Source organism: Schistocerca gregaria, chromosome 11, assembly GCF_023897955.1.
Source record: "Schistocerca gregaria isolate iqSchGreg1 chromosome 11, iqSchGreg1.2, whole genome shotgun sequence".
NCBI lineage: Eukaryota > Metazoa > Arthropoda > Insecta > Orthoptera > Acrididae > Schistocerca > Schistocerca gregaria.
The window spans coordinates 107756720-107766086 of record NC_064930.1 but is presented as its reverse complement, the minus strand read 5'-3'; the positions used below and the strand labels follow the sequence as shown (position 1 = coordinate 107766086).

The following is a 9367-nucleotide window of genomic DNA, read 5'->3' as shown; positions in this document are numbered from 1 at the left end:
GGGTAGCAGCTTATTCTTAGCTTATGATGCAAAAAGAAACAGTCAGAGTTGTAATTATAATGGATGTTTATTTAGTCAGAGACTGTTTTCAGGCCACACCCATTCTCAAATCGATCAATGTTTGTCAAGTAAAGGTGGTGGTGGTTAGTGTTTAATGTCCCGTCGACAACGAGGTCATTAGAGACGGAGCGCAAGCTCGGGTTAGGGAAGGATTGGGAAGGAAATCGGTCGTGCCCTTTTTAAGGAACCATCCCGGAATTTGCCTGAAATGATTTAGGAAAATCACGGAAAACCTAAATCAGGATGGCTGGAGACGGGATTGAACCGTCGTCCTCCCGAATGCGAGTCCAGTGTGCTAACCACTGCGCCACCTAGCTCGGTTTTGTCAAGTAAAATATCCTTCAAGATAGCAGCAAACAAAGGGTGTTTCGTCCCAACATTGGTCGGTTTGAGAACTGGGCGTAGCCCGAACTGGTCACCGACTAAATAAACATCCATTTTATTTGCAACTCTTGGCTGTCTCTGTTTCCATCACAAAATGTCCTATTTTACACCCTATACTGACTATACAAGTTTAGTGGTAACCATAAATTGGTACCAACTGCAATCGCAAATTTTATGAGGGTTTAGCAGTCTGGAGTTAAAATGTTTGAGTGATGGAAACATCAAGCAGTAATACATGCACTGAACGATTATATTCGGGTTAGTATGTATACACGCACATCAATATCCATAAATACTTTTATTCATAATTTTGTGGTAACTAATTTTTGTAAAACGTCTTCGAGCAAGGAACCATACGATTCATTCGTAACACTTCTATTTTTGTACTCATCGGCGCTAACGTCCCACTATTCCAGCAATTATTTATACATTTCACTGCATTCCAATATTAACGCTCTTTTGCGTTGTTTTGAACTCGTTTTCAAAGCCACAACAAAACGAACAGTGAACATAGTTATGTCGACAGTCCACAATAGGCGAGAGACTGGCAAGGATAAATTGTCAATATATCTACATCTATGGGAGTGTCTTGCGCCAATAAAACGAGCGGCTGCTTCACCGTTTCAGACCGGAAACCGGCATCTTGTCAGTAGCTGCTGTATACACATGGTTGCAAAGACAGCTGAATGGCTGATGCGGAACTGTATGCTCGAGTGGAATATGATTGTATACTCGTGGCTACTTTTCCTCATTTTGATCCCTCAATTATCTATATGCACTAAAACAATTAGCAAGTATACTAAAATAGCTGACTGCTTTTGAAGGGAAAATATGATGTCAATTGCTAGAGACCGGATTATATGTATCATAAAAACCTTAAAATATGCATGCAAAATGAGTGGAAAGTGACGAAATATGCAAGATCAAATAATAAAAAACCATGGTGGTTAATGTGTGCATTATATCTCAAAGTCGAATCTCTGCATTTGAGTTACAACCACTGGTCACGCGAAAAATCAGTACATTTAGAACACTGATATTTTCTGGATAGTTTCTGGTAGTGGTTAGGAAGGTGGCCTTTATGGGAATTTTAAAGATGGAGACGCACACCGTGTCACAAGCAGTGTTGCCAACTCTAAAAAACCTGAGTCGCTATATTCAGTATCAAAAGTCGCTAGAAAGTCGCTAAAACTGATTTTACTAGAGGTGTACTGAAAATTTCGTGTTGTGAATGGTGCAACAAGCCAGTGGGGAGGGGGGGAGGGGGTATAAAATATTAATAAGAATTGTCTCATATGTAATTGCTATATTGTCTTAATTAAATGGTGCATCGCTTGCAACAACATACATATAAAATACTCTTCTGTTTCATGCTCTGACAGAACTGTAGTTGATGTAGAGGGTTGAACGTCACTCAAAAGATGATGTTGCAGTTCGACTGGTCTTGTCGCAAAATAGTAACCTTTGTTAGTTCCAATAGGCTCCAATACGTCTGGCGGTATGTCAAAAGATGCACAATCTTTATTTTGTTTCTTCAGCTGGTCTCTCAATATGATCAAAGCATTAATTGTCTTTAACGATAATCTGTTGCGTTGTTTAGTTTTTATAATATTCATAGAACTGCATATTCTTTCCACTTCTGCATTTGAATGTGGTAGGCGAAGATCAGTGATTGATAGCTGTGAAATAAAAGAAAAAGGATTCTCCCCTGTGGCATTTTTATACTGCAAAACCTCAATCTAAAATCGAACAAAGTTAGTAGTGTTATTCCACCTAATTATTATGCCATTCTTGCAGCATACCGTCTATGAAATCGCCACTAAAACCCAATTCTTTGGCTACATCCGCTACAGCATTATTTTTATTCACTTTTAGTGTTCCTTCAACATTCAGCATTGACATTTTTTTCAGGATCATAACGTTACTTGGCAGTCTTTGTTGAATTTCTTTTATGAGTTTCAGACTAAACTGAATGCATCTCTTCTTCAAATAAACTTTATTTTCTTCAGACAAACTTGACTGAGACAATTTCTGTTCAGACATTAAGCCAAGCTTCGGATTGGCGTACATACATTCGCTTGGAACTGGTGTTGTCAATAAATCAACAGTTGGAAAAGCTATGTTCTGTCCGAGTGACTGCATGATAAATACAAGTGTATCTAGTAATTTAGTGTGGTCATTGTCTTCTTCTTCAAAAGTTTTTATTGCTATTTGTACGTCTTCTAAAGCATGTTTAAGGTAAAACATGTAAAGATGATTTGAGCCGTTACAATACATCTTGTACAAAATATCGGCAGTGTAACAATTGTCTTGAACCATGGCAAGTGAAAAATGTAGCTTTAGTTCTTCCCACTGGTCCAGAATTCTTCGTATTGCTGGTTCAATTGAAAGCCAACGTGTTGCACATACCTTCAAAAATTTTAGTGGCTGTTTTCCACTATTTGTTGTCTCATAAACCTTTTTATATTCCTTTTGTCTTTTGGGTGAAATGGAGAAACAATTGTAGGTTTACCATACAAGAAACTCTATGTTTCTAGATATGGTATTCATTGAGGTGTGCGAAACTGCAAGCTGAAGAGAGAGACAAATGGAACAGATCAATACCAAATGCTTCAAACCATATTCTCTCTTGAGTTGTTCGAAAAGCCCATTATTTATTCCAACCATTGCAGAAGCATTATCTGTGCCAATTCCTACCATATTAGCGACTGGAAGTTTGAGACCTTTCAAAGAATTCACAAGAACAGCAACCAGATTTTTTGCATCTGCAGTTTCTACTACAGCGAGTTTGAGAAATGCTGATCTAATTGTTTGGTTGTTTACACTATAGTACCGTATAACGATATCTAGCATTTTAGTTATTGATACATCCGTGGATTCATCTATTAGTGCACTGTATTTTTGGTTACCTATATCTTCAACCAATGATTGTGTAAAATATGGAGCCAAAACTTCTGTTATAATGTTATTGCACTTTGTACGATGTAATTGCATGTTTTTAGCTATCAAAGAAATATTAAATACGTGACCAAATGATACAGGCCACCCTTCTCAGTGATTTACAACATTAATTGTATTACTATTGTATGCTAAAAAAAGTCTTCTTCCAGAAACAAACAAAAGTTAAGTGAGTCATTTCCACAAAGGCGTGATATAGATTGACATGGCCCCACATATGGTAGTAATCTAGATTTCGCTTTTAGGCTGTTTAAATCTCAGTATTTTTAACTTTATTGGTTGCGAGATATCAAAGATTAGATTAGATTAGATTAGATTAATACTTGTTCCATAGATCATGAATACGACACTTCGTAATGATGTGGAACGTGTCAGGTTAACAAAAGATGTCTGTACAAGAAATTACATTACACAAAATATTGCATGACACTAATGATTAAGTTTTTTTTTTTTACTTAGTTTATATCTAAAAATTCAGCCAATGAGTAGAAGGAGTTGTCATCTAGAAATTCTTTTAATTTATTTTTAAATGTTAGTTGGCTATCTGTCAGGCTTTTGATGCTGTTTGGTAGGTGCCCAAAGACTTTTGTGGCAGCATAATTTACCCCTTTCTGTGCCAAAGTCAGATTTAACCCTGCATAGTGAAGATCATCCTTTCTCCTGGTGTTATAGGTATGCACACTGCTATTACTTTTGAATTGGGTTGGATTATTATCAACAAATTTCATAAGGGAATATATATACTGTGAGGTTACTGTGAGGATCCCTAGATCCTTAAATAGATGTCTGCACGATGACCGTGGGTGGGCTCCAGCAATTATTCCGATTACACGTTTTTGTGCAATGAATACTTTTCTACTCAACGATGAATTACCCCAGACTATGATACCAAACGAAAGCAGTGAATGAAAGTAGGCATAGTAAGCTAATTTACTGAGATTCTTGTCACCAAAATTTGCAATAACCCTAATAGCATACGTAGCTGAACTCAGACGTTTCAGCAGACCATCAATGTGTTGCTTCCAGTTTAACCTCTCATCAATGGACACACCTAAAAATTTTGAAAATTCTACCTTAGCTACAGACTTCTGTTCAAATTCTATATTTATTACTGGAGTTGTGCCATTTACTGTACGGAACTGTATATACTGTGTTTTATCAAAATTTAAAGAGAGTCCGTTTGCTGAGAACCACTTAATAATTTTGTGAAAAACATCATTTACAATTACATCACTTAGTTCTTGGTTTTTGGATGTTATTACTATACTTGTATCATCAGCAAAAAGAACTAACTTTGCATCTTCATCAATGTGGAATGGTAAGTCATTAATGTATATCAAGAACAGTAAAGGACCTAAGACCGAACCCTGTGGGACCCCGTGCTTGATAGCACCCCAGTTTGAGGAATCAGCTGTTGTTTTAACATTACGCGAACCACTTATTTCAACTTTCTGCATTCTTCCAGTTAAGTATGAATTAAACCATTTGTGCACTGCCCCACTCAAACCATAATGATTTAGCTTATCTAAAAGAATTCCATGATTTACACAATCAAAGGCCTTTGAGAGATCACAAAAAATACCAATGGGTGATGTCCGGTTATTCAGAGCATTTAATATTTGATCAGTGAAAGCATATATAGCATTTTCTTGTGAAAAGCCTTTCTGAAAACCAAACTGACATTTTGTTAGTACTTTATTTTTACAAATATGGGAGGCTACTCTTGAATACATTACTTTCTCAAAAATTTTTGATAGAGCTGTCAGAAGAGAGATTGGGCGGTAGTTTTTGACATCCGACGTATCCCCCTTTTTATGCAATGGTTTTACAATGGCATATTTCAGTCTATCAGGGAAAACACCCTGCTCCAAAGAGCTATTACATACGTGGCTGAGAATCCTACTTATCTGTGGGGAACAAGCTTTAAGTACTTTGCTGGAAATGCCATCAATTCCGTAAGAGCTTTTACTTTTCAGTGAGTTTATTATTTTACTGATTTCAGAGGGAGAGGTTGGTGGAATTACAGTTGTTTCAAACTGCGCAGGTATGGCCTCTTCTATTAATAGCCTTGCCTCTTCTAGTGAAGATATAGATCCTATTTTCTCCACAACATTTAAAAAATGATTATTCAAAATATTTTCAATTTCTGATTGTTTGTTAGTGCACTAGTCATTCAGTTTTATTGCACTAAAGTCTTCCTGTGCTCTTGGTTGCCCTGTTTCCCTTTCAATAATATTCCAAATTGCTTTAATTTTATTATCAGAGTTACTGATCTCAGACATGATACACATTCTTCTGGACTTTTTAATAACTTTTCTTAGTACCGCACAATAGTTTTTATAATATTGAACAATTTCGGGGTCAGTACTCCCTCTTGCTGTTAGATACAGTTCTCTTTTGCGGTTGCAAGATATTCTTATTCCTTTAGTTAGCCAAGGTTTTTTATATGTTTTCTTGGAATTATGTTTAACTATTTTCTTGGGAAAACAATTTTCAAATACCCTTAAAAATGTATTGTGAAATAATTTATATTTCAAGTTTGCATCGGGTTCCTTATACACTTCATCCCAGTCTAGCTGCTGTAGGCTTTCCCTAAAGTTTGCAATATTTATATTGTTAATTGAACGCACTGCTTTGAAAGTCTGATTTATTATACTGCATGGAGCTATGTCATGTACTTTAACAAGCTGTGCACTATGATCTGAAAGACCATTCTCAACAGGATAAGCATTTATGTCCTTAAACTTATTTTGGTCTATAAAAAAGTTATCTATCAATGTACTGCTGTTCTTTGTTATCCGAGTAGGAAAATCAATGACGGAGCTCAAATTGAAAGAACTGAGTAATACTAAAAGGTCATTCTTCCTATTACACTCTTTCAGGGAATCAACGTTGAAATCCCCACAAATGATAATTTGCTTCCCCCTGTCTGACAGATAGCACAACAAAGCATCCAAGTTTTCTAGAAATAGCTGGAAATTCCCTGAGGGGGACCTATACACTGTTACAATTATGAAAATGCCATCATTTAGTTTAAGTTCAGTGGCACATGCTTCCATATGTTGCTCTACACAAAATTTTTTAGTTTCTAAATTTTTTGCACTGTGGAAGCTTTTGACATATATGGCAACTCCTCCTCTCATCATATAATCTCTACTTACATGTGCAGCTAATTTGTACCCATTGATGCTAACCTTTTGCATATCAGTGACAATGTGATGCTCAGACAGGCATAGTATATCTGTTACATTCTTGGTTTCTATATCTTCTAAACAAAGCAGAATCTCATCAATTTTATTCTTCAATCCCCCAATATTTTAATGAAATATACTAACAGTATTTTTCACTTTAATTTTGTGAGTATCTTGAACTTTTTTAACATCTTTAGTACTTTTATTCTTCAATCCCCCAATATTTTGATGAAATATACTAACATTATTTTTCACTTTACTTTTGCGAGTATCTTGAACTTTTTTAACATCTTTAGTACTTGCCTGGCTGAGTTTCCCACTGCACACTGATCTTACACTAAAAAAGAGTTTCCACCATGAGATGTAGTTCCTCCCCCCTTTAAATTTCCTGCTATCAGCCCAGCCAGTTTGACCTTCCCCTTCTTGTTGAGGTGTAGGCCATGTCTAGTATAGTCCCACCTACAGAGTGAATCAACAGGAACCACACCAATGTGTGACCCTGCACCAGATCCAAGTAGCCGTTCCAACTCCAAATTAACTCTCCTGACAGAAGAGGTCAAATGAGGTCGGTCGTGGCGCTCCAGAACCGACACAAACCCAACACTGGTATGATTCGATGCCGATGCAATCTTTGCCAGGTCACACTTTATGCTGTACCCCGGATCTCCGTCAATACTGTTTCCCGGCCCACCCACAATAACCACGGTGTCTTCCTTAGTAAAACCTTTACATAGTGAACCTAAATCCTCTGTAACCTGCCCAAGTTCAGCACTAGGTTTGAAAAAACTTGTGAGCTATGTTTGCCTAGAAAAATATGATTGTTTCCTGTCATGTATCAGCACTAACATACAAATATACATGAAACTGAAAGGTTTCTTTTCCCATCAGAATACTGTTAGTCTACAGTATATTTCCACAGAAATTAACACAAAGAAGAAAATTCTAACAGAAGAAAATGTACACATGTAGGCAACTGTTTTTCACTTACAGTTTTTTTTCTAATTTGTTAATGGTAAAACCATTTTAATAGCATGTTTTATAACTGCTGAATGTATGCCTAACATGTCAGTTTGAGATCCAGCCCTCTGGTAAGAGCATACTTATTAACTTCGTCATTGAGTTTGTGATGCAAAATGTAAAGAGTGCCAGCTTCAATGTTTTTGAAAATATAGATGTCATGTGAAAAAATAATGAATACTTTCTGTGCCTAATTACTTTCTCACCTTAAATATAGTGTCATATTCTGGGATAATTTGCCTGTAGCTGAACAAGTTTTCACAATAAAAAAAAAAAACATTAGAATTATAGAATACGGTACCAGGTCAGACACTGACATACATGTTAGCTATTGTAAGACCAAAATTGTGTACATCATGTAATAACAAAATTGCACAACAGATTGCCAACTGATCTACAAAACTTTAAAAAGTCTGTGACAACTTGCATAGTGTAAACCTGCTACTATCCAATCTCACAGTGTCTTACGCAAGAAAAAATGTAATTCAAACCTTTACTTATAAAAATATGTTAAAATATACAGTATTTAATCGAATTTGTTATTATTAACTGCACAGATCGAACTATATAAAACTTTAAATGATGTATGTTTGATGACTGCAAAGCTGACAGCTAAAAAGGTTTTGTCCAGTATCTTGTGTATGATATATGTACTGAAAAAGAGATTTATATGGACAAATAAATAAATGAATAAACAACAGGATGTAAACCAAGAATCTCCCATGACCCCTGTTTAAGGGTTTAGGTATTCTACCTTCACTGTACAGTTACATTATGGAGACACTTGTTTTTTTTTAACTAACGTAATGAGCAATGAACAACATACTCCCCTGAAGAGCCAAATAAACTGGTACACTTGCTTAATATTGTGTGGGCCCCAGCGAGCACACAGAAGTGCCACAAAACGACTAATGTCTGAAGTAGTGCTGGAGGCAATTTACACCATGGATCCTGCAGGGCTGTCCATAAGTCCGTAAGAGAACGGGAGGGGGGGTGGAGATCTCTTATGAACAGCACATACCAAGGTATCCCACACATGTTCAATAATGTTCATGTCTAGGGAGTCTGGTGACATCGGAAGTGTTTGAAATCAGAAGAGTGTTTCTGGAGCCACTCTGTAGCAATTCTGGACGTCTGGGGTGTTGCATTGTACTGCTGGAATTGCCCAAGTCCATTGGTATGCACAATGGACATTCATAAACAGGTGATCAGACAGGATGGTTACATGTGTGTCACCCGTATCTAGACATAGTCCCATATCACTCCAATTGCACACTCCCCACAACATTACAAATCCACCACCAGCTTGAACAGTCCACTGCTGACATGCAGGATCCACGGATTCGTAAGGTTGTTTCCATACCCGTACACGTCCATCTGCACATTACAATCTGAAGAGACTCGTCCGACCAGGCAACATGTCTGCAGTCATCAACAGTCCAATGTCGGTATTGATGGGCCCAGACGAGGTGTAAAGCTTTGTGTCGTTCAGTCATCAAGGGTACACGAGTGGGCTTTTGCCTCCAAAAGTTCTTATCAATAATGTTACGTTGAATGGTTCGGATGCTCACACTTATTGATGTCCCAGCATTGAAATCTGCAGCAATTTGCGGAAGTGTTGCACTTCCGTCACGTTGTAGGATTCTCTTCAGTCATCGTTGGTCCTGTTCTTGCAGGATCTTTTTCCAGCCGCAGCAATATCGGAGATCTGACGTTTACCGGATGCAAGATAATCACATTACACTCTTGAAATGGTC

At 37.1% G+C, this 9367-nt stretch overlaps 1 non-coding gene across 1 annotated transcript; it reads right to left on the bottom strand.

Moving 5' to 3' along the window:
* Nucleotides 1-304: 304 nt before the first annotated feature.
* Nucleotides 305-377, bottom strand: Trnaa-cgc (transfer RNA alanine (anticodon CGC)). Its single transcript has one exon. It is a non-coding gene; the product is annotated as a tRNA-Ala (tRNA).
* Nucleotides 378-9367: the final 8990 nt, after the last annotated feature.